General features: G+C 34.8%; 1 protein-coding gene across 1 annotated transcript in view; it reads right to left on the reverse strand.

Annotated features, from left to right (window-relative positions):
- SCAPER (S-phase cyclin A-associated protein in the ER) overlaps nucleotides 1-13,321 on the reverse strand; it is a 565,180-nt gene that overhangs the window by 231,894 nt on the left and 319,965 nt on the right. The window lies entirely within an intron of this gene.

A 13,321-nucleotide genomic window follows, 5' to 3' on the forward strand; every position in this document is an offset into this window, starting at 1 on the left:
TCCCAAAGTGCTGGGATTACAGTTGTGAGCCACTGCACCCGGCCAAGATCTGATGGTTTTATAAGGGGCTCTTTCCCCTTCGCTCAGCACTTCTCCTTCCTGCCGCCTTGCAAATAAGGTGCCTTGCTTCCCCTTTGCCTTCTGCCATGATTGTAAGTTTCCTGAGGTCTCCCCAGCCATGAGGAACTGTGAGTTGATTAAACTTTCCTTTATAAATTGACCAATATCAGGCAGTTCTTTGTAGCAGTATAAAGCAGACTAATACAATGTCCTTTACAGGAACATGGATGAAACTGGAGGCCATTATCCTAAGTGAACAAATGCAGAAAAAGAAAACCAAATACCACATGTTCTCATTTGTAAATATAAGTAAACATGAACACACAGAAGATAGTGAAAGGTACCAAGGCCTACCTGAGGGTGGACCTTGGTAGGAGGCTGAGGACTGAAAAATTACCTATTGGATACTACGCTTATTATTTGGGTGATGAAATAACCTGTACACCAAATCCCCATGACACACAACTTACCTAAGTACCAAACCTGCATATATGCCTCTAAAACTAAACGTTAAAGAAAAACAACAACTTGTATATGCGTGTGTGTGTATGTGTGTGTGTATGTTCACTACTTTGTAAAGAAAGTTAAAATAGTTATACTATTTTGACAGAAACATCAAATTCCCACACATCAAATATTTATGGTGTCATTCCCATTGACTTTTTTTTTTTTTTCTCTTATTAGCTTTCTGCTATGGTCTTAATGCTTGTGTGCACCCTCTCCAAAATTATGTGTAGAAACTTAATCCCCAGTGTGATAGCATTGGGTGTGGGTCCTTTGGGGAAGTAATTTAGGAGGTCTCCAATCTTGGGAACAGAATTAATACCCTTGTGAAGGAGGCTGAAGGGAGTAATCCTATCCTACTTTTCAAAGGCAGAAACTGAAGCTTACAAAGCTTAATAAAACCTTGGTGAACTCACAGAGCTAATACATGATCTATTTGGAATTTGAATTCAGGCCCATAACTACAAAGCCTGTACTCTCAACAAGTGCATTACATTGTTTCAACACTTGCTGACTGCGTACTCATTGCCAGGAGTTTAACATGCAATATTTCATTTAATAGCCACACAATTCTTCGGGATGTGTCAAAATCTTACATTTTACTGATAAGGAAACTGACACCCAGATAAATTAATTAACTTGTCCAGGGTCACACAATAACAAAACAGTAAGTTCTAGGTCCATGCTTTCAATATTGCTCTTAACTGCTTCCCTAAATACCTTCCCAATGATGATCCAAATCCAACCCACATCATTACTTTCAACAATCCTGTTTCTTCATAGTTCCTGGGAACGGAATAGAAAATAAGTTAGATGATTTACTAGAGTACAGATCTCCAAGTATCCATTTATGATCTGTAATATCAGAGAAAAGTGAATTCCCAGGGATGCAGGGCTGGGGGATATACACCTAGTACTAGAAAGAAATACCTTCAAGACTTCTCAATTTTTTCCATGTGGCCCATGTTTATCATAATTAGAAAATAATGTGTTATATTAAGGAGAAATGAGTTTTCTACCTGCATTAGTTAATACACAGGGTATCTGTCATGGAGTCTACTAATTTAAAAGAACTGAGCTGAACTGAAGACAGTTAGCATCAAGATCCATACATGGGCAATTTCTCTCTCATTTTTTTTAGTGTCGTTATTTCCGAGAACCCAGACTTACATAAATGTGGTTAAAAACAGTAAGTATTTACTCACTGCATGAGGCAATCAATCACCAAGGTGAGCTTAGAGTAGAATACAGCCAGAGAGTTAGCATGATGGAATACTACCAGGCTGTTATAAGCAGAAACCTCAATAAGCACATCTGCTTACTGAGAAATAAAATCACTCAATGTCACATGTTGGGCCAAAAGAGCCTCTTATAATGTATTTACTTAAAATTAAGATTAAATAATTAATGGTCCTACTTCTGGCTCTCAAATATCATTTTCATGATATTTCTTACCTATTGTAATAATTGACATGCCTGGTTGAAATTTTCTTTAAAAATTATTTTACCACAAGTATTTTATATACTACCTTTTTTCAAGAGATATTTTTAGTATCTTTTGCACAGGTATGGACAAAAACTTAGGAGCATAAAAATTTCTACCTGTATTAGTTAATAGGGTATGTCATGGAGTCTACTAATTAAAAAGAACTGAGCTGAACTGAAGGCAGCTAGCATCAAGATCCATACTTGGACATGGATGTTTTTGTTCCCTGAAATGTCTGAATGAAACCGATACTTGAGGGAAGTGTGCTATTTTACCAGCTTTGAGTAACTTTCCTTAGCACTGTTTTAGGGAGGGGTGGTTAATCACAGTGTGTAGGTACAATACAAGTATTAAAACTGGCCTTTTCAATAAACAACACTCAAGAAATCGTGCATCTACAAGGGCAAGAAAAACAAAATGAAGTCTCTACCTCACTTTTTTGTTTTTTTGTTTTGTTTTTTTTAGATGGAGTTTTGCTCTTTTTGCCCAGGCTGGAGTGTAATGGAGTAATCTTGGCTCACTGAAACCTTTGCTCCCCTGCAAACTTCGCCTCCCAGTATTACTTTTTTTTTTTTTTTTTTAATATGAGGCAGAGGCCAGGTGTGGTGGCTCATGCCTGTAACCCCAGCACTTTGGGAGGCCAAGTCAGGTGGATCACCTGAGGTCAGGAGTTCGAAACCCACCTGGCCAACATGGTGATCCCCATCTCTACCAAAAGTACAAAAAATTAGCCGGGTATGGTGGTGGGTGCCTGTAATCCCCCAGATACTCTGGAGGCTGAGGCAGGAGAATCACTTGAACCCAGGAGGCAGAGGTTGCAGTGAGCTAAGATTGCACCATTGCACTATAGCCTGGGCAACAAGAGCAAAATTTCATCTCAAAAAAAAAAAAGTTAATACCAAATGGACAAGAGACTAAAAATACAAGAATATCTTCTTAACTTTGCGATGGGATATTTTAAAAGGAGAGCAAAAACAATCTTTATAAAAGACAATACTGATAAATCTGACACACTAGTATTAAGAACTTTTGTTCATCAAAGGAACCAAAAGACAATAAAAACACAGCTCAATAACAGGAGTAGATATGTTTAATATATTTGAACAATCTAGGACTAGTGTCCAGAACACAAAGGAAATGCTAACAATCAGTAGAAAAATGTGTAAAAGATTTGAACAGGCATGTTACAAAAGAAGAATCCCAAATGGCCAATAAATATGAAAAGGTGTCTGAACCTATCTGTCAGAAGACAACTGTACGTTAAAATCTCAGCAAGATCTCACTGTCTACATACAGGAGTAGCAAAAATCAAAATGTCTGATAATAACAAGTGCTGGAAAGAAGGGAAGCAACAAGACTTTTATATACTGCCGGCAGAAATGCAAATTGGTAAAATTTCTTGGAAAACTGTTTAGCATTATCAAGAAAAGATAAAGAGAGGCATATGTTATGACCCAGGAACTTTGCTTGCTAGAGAAATTTTTGCACGAATACCAGGATACATGCTTACAGGCACATTTTTCATAAAAATAATCCAAATGTCCATCAACAGTGGAATGGATAAATACCACTGTGACAAATTCATACAATGGCACACTATACAGTAATGGAAACAAAACTGTACAACATAAATTCTCAAAAACATAATTTTGATAGAAGGAAGTCATCAAAATATAGACAGTAGGATTCCATTTACATGAAGTTCAAAACTAGACATGTTTAACTAACAGATGGTGTTTAGAAACAGATCCTTAAGTGATAAAACCATAAAGAAAAGGAAGTCACTTCTAAAAAGTCAAATTAATACTTTATCATAAAATGCAGAGAAATGAGTGTGATCAGCAAAATAAACAGAAGCAAACAAAAGCATTCTGGAATGCTGACAATGTCCTATTTCTCAATTAGTAGTCACTGAGGTTTTTGCCTTCATAGTTTTCATTATTTTGTGCAAGTAAGTATCTGTGTACTGTATTATATAAGGCAAGGGGTTTCAAAGATACATTTTTAAATAGTCCAAAAATAGTTAGTTTACATAATCATAATGGAAAATACCACTGAACCCAGAGAAATACAAGCAACAATTGGAGAATATTATGAATACCTCTATGCACATAAACTAGAAAATCTAGAAGAAGTGGATAAATTCTTGGACATATACACCCTCCCAAGACTGAACCAGGAAGACACTGAATTCTTGAACAGACCAATAATGAGCTCTGAAATGCAAGCAGTAATAAATAGCCAACCAACCAAAAAAAGCCCAGGATCAGAAGGATTCACAGTTGAAGTCTATCAGGTATACAAAGAAGAGCTGGTACTATTCCTACTGAAACTATTCCAAAAAATTGAGGAGGAGGGACTCCCCACTAACTCATTCTATGAGGTCAGCATTATCCTGATACCAAAACCTGGAAGAGATACAACAAAGAAAACTTCAGGCCAATATCCTTGAAGAACATCAATGCAAAATTCTCAACAAAATACTGGCAATCCAAATCTAGCAGCACATCAAAAAGCTTATCCACCATAATGAAGTAGGTCTCATCTCTGGGAAGGAAGGTTGGTAACCTACAGAATGGGAGCCAACTTTTGCAAACTATGCATCCAACAAAGGCCTAATACCCAGCATCTATAAGGAGCTTAAACAAATTTACAAGATAAAAACCAATAACCCCATTAAAAAGTGGGCAAAGGCCATGAACAGACACTTCTCTAAAGAAGACATACAGGCAGCCAACAATCATTTTTAAAAAGTTCCACATCACTGATCATTAGAGAAATGCAAATCAAAACCACAATAAGATATCATCTCACACAGTCAGAATGGCTATGATTAAAATGTTAAAAAATAACAGATGCTGGTGAGGTTGTGGAGAAAAAGGAATGCTTATACACTCAGTTTGATGAAGTTTGACTACTGCACACAACTATCTAACCACCACCTAAAAAAAAATACAGAACACTTTTTAATCACCCTAGAAATTTCCTTATGCCCCTTTCCAGTAAGTTATCCTTCTCTCAATACCTGCTTTTTGTTGTTTCTTTTTTAAAAATACAAACCATTTATAAGTTAAATCTGTCATATTCATGAAATAACAATTCAATTTTTCTTTATAGTAGTCTTCCAAGGGAGGCTAGCTGAAAAACGTCTGAAAAACATCTTCATTTTACTTTGGGCTATATACTTGTCACCTTCTGACAAAACATGGGTGTCACGCCAGCTATATTCAGTTATGTATCAGTTGCAATGAGGAAACAACCATGTAAGCTGAGAACATAGTGAAGGGATCGAAAGAAGAGATTCCTAGTATTGAATGCTTCCCATTTCTTCAGCTGAAGAATTCCAGCTGAAAATAGGAGAAGCAAAACCATGGGGTTTGGAAGATGGGCAGTGTCTAGCAGGACCTGAACACAGTTTTCTGAATATAATTAGGTTGAAAAAGCTCTTAAAGCTTCCTGATTTATCTCTCTGAGCCTAGACTATGTAACTATGTGTTACACAGTCACAACAGTTGGCAAAAAGAGGAAAATGGTAGGGAAGAGTTTCTACCATTCTACCTTACACAGGTATCTGTGAATGGAATTTTACAAGATAAGTTTTGAAAATACCAAAGCATGGCATGGTTTGCTATAGGTATTACAATGTAAATTGTGATTTCACATATCACAATTCACTTCAAATCATCAATGCTGCCAGCTATGTCATTTGCTTATTCAGATTCAAAAGAGTCACAGCTGAATCTCTATTTAAATTTGGCAGGATTCTATAAAGTCAGGAAAGGCAATTGGACAAACTCCATGTCCAATCCATCTGCTTAAACTGTTTACTTATAGTAACAGCATACACATGTCTCATGTTACTGATAAACCACAGAAAAGCTTCTGGGATGCTGTTACTATCCAAACTTAAATGTAATGTTTATCATCACAAAGTAATGAGAAAAGTCAATGCAAATACAGATCACACTGACTTGGACCAAATTTAACACAATGGTAAGAATAAGGAAAATGCTTTTGCATATGTAAGAGTATTTTTTTAAACTCTTTTTTGAAATAATTGAACATTTCTTCAATAAAAGGGTCTTTTATTTGGAGCAATTTATTTTACCTTAAATTCTGAAAATTAATTTTATTGTTAAACATAAACATACAGAAAAGTCAGAAAAAACAGCAAACCTGTATTTTAATTTTACAGAATAATTTTAAGAATAATTTTAATTTGAACAATGTGTAACCAGTATCCAGTCAAGAAAATGAAAACTAGAAGCACAGAGGACGCCACCTATATGACTCTTTCTGACCACGCATCTCAACCTTCTCTCTGAACAATCACGATCCTGATTTTTAGGAAATTTCTTTTTCTATTTTCTTTACAGTTTTACCACCTATGTGTTATTCCAAAACAACACAGGTCCTTTTGTCTTTTCTTGAACTTTATATGACTGGAATTGTAACAGTATATATATTTTTTGGTGACTTGTTTCACTAAAGAGAGTTTGTGAGATACATACTGTTATCCATAGATGCAGTTCATTCATTTTTATTGTTGAATAATAATCCATTATATGAACATACCATAATTTGTATCTCCAGCTATTGATGGATTCTTGCACTATTTTCCATATGTGGTGATTATAAACAATGCTGCCATTGAACATTTGTGTATATCTTGCCTGGTGGATATATGCATTGCTTTCCATGGAGTATATGCCTAAAAGTGAAATATGATACACATGTCTACAAATTTAGTAGACAACAGTAGACTGTTTGCTACATGGTAGGCTCAACTTATGTTATCACGAACATTGTCTGTATGTTCCCATTGCTCTAGTTCTTTGCCAATACTTGGTATTTTCAATCTAATTTTTGTCATTCTGATAAGTGAATCACATTATCACACTGAATTTTTAATTTGAATTGTCCTGATTATTAAAGAGGTTGACTATCTACACATTTATTTTTTAGCTATTTGGATTTCTTTCAGAATGCCTATTCTCTTGAGCATTATCCTACTGGTTTAGTTTGTTTTTGCATCTCATTAATTTGTAGGAATTCCTTACATACTCTAGATGCCACTCTTTTGTTGATTATATATATAAAAAATATTCTTCCCTTCTATTGCTTGTCTTGTTACTCTCTTCCTGGTGTCTTTTGATGAACAAAAGTTCTTATTTTCAATGCAGCCCAATTTATCAAGTTTCCCTTTACTGATAATTTCTTTTGTATCATTTTCTTGTCCAGGTAAAACTCCAAGGTAAAGAAGAGATTAGTCTATATTATCTTCTAAAAATTTGTTTTTTCTTTTCATATTTAGATCCATCTGGAATTAACTTTTTGTTTATGATGTGAGATAGAGGTAACTTTTTTTAAAAAACAAGGATATTCAATCATTATAGCCTTTATTCACTAAATAGAGCATACTTTCCCACAGTGTTCTGTGGTGCTTCCTTTTTCCATATGTGCATAGACAAGTACCTCACATGTCACAGATCAAGCATATATATACAAATGGTACTGTTTACGAATTCAATTATGTTCCATTCTTCTTTTTCTCCATCTTATTGCCAATAGTACACTATCCTAATTACTGTGGCTTTACAAAAAGTGTTTATACTTGGTAGAGCAAATCTTCCACATCGTTCCCTCTCCCCCCGAAAGTGTTTATACTTGGTAGAGCAAATCTTCCACATCGTTCCCTCTCCCCCCGCGCCACAAGTCTCGCTCTGTTGCCCAGACTGGAGTGCAGTGGCGCGATCTTGGCTCACTGCAACTTCTGACTCCTGGGTTTGAGCAATTCTCTTGTCTCAGTCTCCCAAGTAGCTGGGATTACAGGTGTCCACCACCACACCTGGTTAATTTTTTTTTATTTTTAGTAGAAGCGGGGTTTTGTCATGTTGTCCAGGCTGGTCTTGAACTCCTGTCGTCAAGTGATCCACCCGTCTCAGCCTCCCAAAGTGCTGGTCATATTGTTCTTTTTCAACAGGGTTTTGCACACCGTTTCATTGGATCTTTGAAATTCCATATTTTAGAATCTGCGCCTAAATATTGTTCTTTAGAAATTCTAAATAGTGTTTTAGAATTTCCAAAGAACAAAGTGTTGGACTTGTAAATGAGATTTCACTGAATCTACAAATAAGCTTGGGCAGAAAAGAAAAATACACCATAGTGAGTTTTCCAATCCATAAACATTATAGATTTACTCCTAGATATTTAATATTTTGGTAATATACAAATATAATTGATTTTTATATACTGCCCATTGTCTAGTATCCTTGTTAATCTAACTTATTTGTGCTAATATTTATCTGTAAATTATTTTAAATTTTCTATGTATAACGTATCATTTGCTAACAATGACTATTTCACTTTTTCTCTCAAATCTTACAACTTTTATTTATTTATTTTTCCACTAGTTAGAACCCCCATTTTAAGCAGAAGTGTTGATAGCAAATATTCTCTTTTTGTACACAATTTCAAAGGGAAATTTTTCAACATTTCACCAGTAAATATTATTTTCCTATAATTTTTTTGGTAGATTCAATTAGTCAGATTAAGGAAATTCCATTGTATTCCTGGTTTACTATGAATCTTTATCATTAATTGATGCTGAACTTACCAAACACTTTTGCTGCGTCTTTTGAGATGATATGTTTTCTTTTCTTCTGTTAATATATCATAATTTTCCAATGTTAAAGCAAACTTAAGTATCTTGAATAAATCCAACTTTGTTGTGATATATTATCCTTATTAGATACTGCATGATTCAGTTTGCTAAAATTTTGTTTAGAAATTCTCACTCCACATTTATGAATGAGATTGGTTTACAATTGTACTTTCTTTAGTTTCACTGTGACATCTGTGAATGTGGATTTCTTTTCATTTACCCTGCTTGGGCATAATTGGGCTTCTTGAATCTGTAAATTGATTTGTAAGTTTTGTAAAGTTCTAAATGATGATCACTTCAAATACTGTTTCTGCCCTATTTTCTTCTCTCTTTTCCTTTTGGAGCTCTAATTATACAGAAATTAGACATTTTCACCATATATTATATCCTTCTTATACTCTTCTCTTTATTTTCCATATCTTTTTCTCTCCATGCTCAGTCTGGATTCTTTCTTATTATCTATCTTCCAGTGCTTGGCTTATTCTACTGTTACCTCATCTATAATTTTTGTAATTTTTATTACTAAAAGGTTCAGTTCTCAAATTCTGATTTTTTCTCAAATGTGCTATATATCTTTTAAAACAATTAATATTTATATCTTTGATCATGATAAGCATAGTTCTGGAGCCTCTGCAGGTCTGTTTCTATTGGTTTTTATGTATGTTGTCTTGTCCCTTTGTATGCTTAATTACCTTACTCGGCCAAACACTACATTTGAAATTTATTTCGTTGAGATAATTTGAGACTTAGGTTGCTATTATCTTTCTCCAAAATAAATTTTCCAATTGCTTCTGTTAGCCACCTGGGGTATTAGCAATTTAGAATCATTTTAATCTTTTTTCAGTGATTTGGATTTTCCCAGTCACCTACATGATTTGAAACTGAGTTGTCTGTGTAATGACTGGTGTACTTCCTGTCTACCCTTTTTCCTTGTACAGTCCTTTAAGATCCCAAACCAAAACATGAGGTTTTTTTTGCCACAGTCCCTACCATTGATTGTCCTAGATGCCAATATATTTTCTTCTCATCAGTCCTGCAAACAGTCTCAAAGGAAGTAATCAAACTCATGTCCACTTCTTTTGGATCAATGGTACCTACTCCAGAAATGTGAAATTTCTGGATCTTGTTCCAGTAATTATTCATTACCCTGTTTGCAGTTCAGTTTTATTTCATATTTTATCTAGTTTTATTGTCATCAGTGGAAGGACAGTTCTGAATCACCTACTGTCACTACTGCTAAGTCCATTCCTAGAGAAATTTTCAAGCTTGCCTTTTACTTCCTCAGAAGATAGCAAGCATAGTTTTGTAATCTGTGACTAGTAATAACAGAGCCTTGCAGTTCTAGTTTCTGCTTACTCATCACGACTTACTTACTCTTGGGCTTATCTTTTCACTATGGCTACTTGTCCTTGTAAAATTGTTTAACAGAAAGTATCTGAGGCCTAGAATGAAGGTGTCTTCTTCCAATGAGGATTTGTATTCTCTTCTAATTGATTCCTAAAGACACCACAAGTCAATCTAGGACAACTTTAAACTCAGTTCACCGTCTGAAATAATACAGGTGATGTGAATTTGAGCAACAAATCTATGCCAGGGGTTGGACTATGGGTATAAATTCTGCATTGTGCCAAAGTGCTTTCTTCATAGTCCTGAGAGTGGGATGCAAAGGTTCATCATTATGTGATGGAGTAGGCTGATGTGGTCTTATCTTCATGAAAGGAAAATCGGAAAAATCTCCTATTAGACCTCATACTTAGGCAGCCCTTATACTTTTACTTTCATCACCTTACACGATGACGCCTGTAAACCACAACCCACATTTGCCAATCTGGCACATGCTTTTTGGGGCAATTAAGTTGTAAGCACAACTTTCTAAATTCTTGCTTTTTCCTTGGACTGGAATTCTTTAATTTCTTCTTAGCTATTTGATGCTTTTAAGAAAACTGCTTTCTTCCCCACCCAGCATTTTCAGATATTTTTGTCGGGAGAGTTGGTACCAGTACCCTAGACCAAAGTATGTTAGTAAACAGAAGCAGCTTAAGATATTTTTAAAAGAATAACACATAAATAAAGCTTACACACTTTTAATTTCTGAATGAAATCAGAAAACCCAAAAAAACAGAAGGAACCTGAAATGCATAGTAAGTACTACAAAACCCAGGTCTCCTCAGTTTCCTGACCCCTTCCATGACAAGAGCATTTCTATACATCACAAGTTTAATCCATTAGGTCTAAAGTAGTTCTCAGAACTTTAGAAAAATTATCTAAAGAAACACTGTGTCAAGCGATAGTAGAAAGCATCCATGTTTTGAGGTCTAAATTAAGCAAATAAAGACCTCAAGATTTATCTCTCACCATTCCTCCATTAGTGCTTACACTTGCCCAAGTTCTACTGTCTTACCTTGTCTCTTCTAGACTGTCTTCAAATATCCTTCACTAGGTACCTGGCTTTGGCTCTAATGAGTTTGTTACTCCAGACAGTTTTCCAAACAAAAAGGAATGGCTATTTACAATACCTAGACTGAAATCATAAATATCATCAGCTGAATTACACTGAAATGTCAGTATTACTCTACAGAAGTCTTCATAAAGTGAGTGTGTCTTGGCTAGGTAAAAAGGATTTCAGTATAAAAGTAGCAAAAGGATCTTATTGTAGGTAAGTCTAAACTCTTAGGTGGTCCTGCAGTGTATACTCTGAGGACAGCTTTACAGCAAGGTTCCTGACACAGACCATTTAGACTGGGAGCCAGACAACATTTTTCTCTCCCAAATTATAAGAAACCAGAGGTATTTCAGTAAATTGCCCCTTTGTGAATGAAATAACTTTAGGTAAATTTTGATACTGAATACCTTTCTTATATAGATCATTTTGCCTTTTCCTCAAAAGTTCTATTACTTTAACCTAAAACAATATTCATGAGATAAGATACGTGTAGCAGTGTCTTCAAGCAATTGCCTTTTAATTCAAAGTACTCTGTCCTTTACAAAAATAATCAGTATATAATAATTTTAAAAAAGATCAGAGATTTTTCCCAAGGCACATTAAATCTTTAAATACTGCATTCTAGCAAATGTGTGACAACTACCAGTTTCTGAACCTCTGGTATCCTGAAAGGGATGTGTTACACACAAGAACTGACTTTACAGCTCTGCCACAATGCCACACTGAATAGGCTGCTTTTGGTTTCTCCAGATGATTGTACTATCTGATGCCAAAATGCAGTTGAGCACTACCTTGTAAAGTGGGACATTCATATGCCTGAGAACCCCACAATTCCACCATTGAGGCATATGCCCTAGACTACAGCAGTGATTCTCAAAATATGGTCCTTGGACTAGCAACATCAATATGACTTAGGAACTTGTTAGGAATACAAATTCTCCAGACCCACCCTAAACCTACTTAATCAGAAATCTGGGGCAGGAGCCGGCGGCAGCAATCTGTGTTTTAACAAGTTCTCTAGGCAATTCTGATGCAGACCAAAGACTGAGACCCCCAGCTTTAAAGAAATTCTTGTTTATTTACTCTGATACAAGAATGTTTGAGCAGCACTGTTTGCCCATGCTTGCGTGCACTCTCTCTCTCTCACATACATAATACAAACTCACTCTCTGAAATGTCCATTGTCAGAACAGATTTAAAAACTGTAGTATTAATACAATGAAGGACTTACTCTACAGCAGAGAAAAGCAATGAAAAACAGCTATAAGGCTAAAAACTTAGAACCATAATTTTGACTGAAAAAATAATTGCAGAAGTCTATTGTACAATATTTTATGAAGGTCAAAACCAACTAACGTTATTTAACAATACATTTACGTGATAAAGCAATAAAGCTATTTCTAAAAAACAATGATACACCTTTAATTCTGTACAGTATTTCCTTTAAAGGAAACAGGAATGGGGTGAGAAAGGATCATATTGAGATCCACAAATGTAGTGGTAACAATCTTACTCCTAAATTGGGTGGTGAGTTCACAGCTGTTCACTGTATTTATATTATTTTTATTACAATTTCTTTTGTATATATCAAATATAACAAAATAACCTTTAAACCTAGAAAACAAAACAAAAAACCAAAAACTACAGCTAATAAATGAAAACAGCCATTACTTTAAATAGAAAATTAGAAACCACCTAAATATTATACTTTACGTAAAATGTGATATGTTCATTCCATTAAAGGTTTTTAAAGACATGATAAAGTATTCATGATAAAACAATGTTAAAAAGTCCAATAAAATGTTCAGAAGAAGATACAATAAAATGTTATCAGTTGATATTACAGGAAGTTTTATTTCTTCTTTGTACATTTAACATTTTCCTATAGTGAATAATAAATACTTTAAAAATCATTGAGGATATTTAAACTATAATTGAGATATTTAATGATTCTAAGTCATTAAAGAAAACTGCCAAATCTGTTGGAACCAGGGGATATTGGTGTTTGTAGAAATTTGGTTGTGATTTATTAGGCTTTATAATTCAAAGTTTTCTGTTTTCTGCTATAGAGTCATACATCTTTATTATCGTGATTCCTGACAAAATAATTTCAGTTTGTTTGTGTGGGGAAAATATGACTGAGGAAACCATGATCTAAAGAGGA

This window comes from Colobus angolensis, unplaced genomic scaffold, assembly GCF_000951035.1.
Source record: "Colobus angolensis palliatus isolate OR3802 unplaced genomic scaffold, Cang.pa_1.0 Scaffold99, whole genome shotgun sequence".
Taxonomy (NCBI): Eukaryota; Metazoa; Chordata; class Mammalia; order Primates; family Cercopithecidae; genus Colobus; species Colobus angolensis.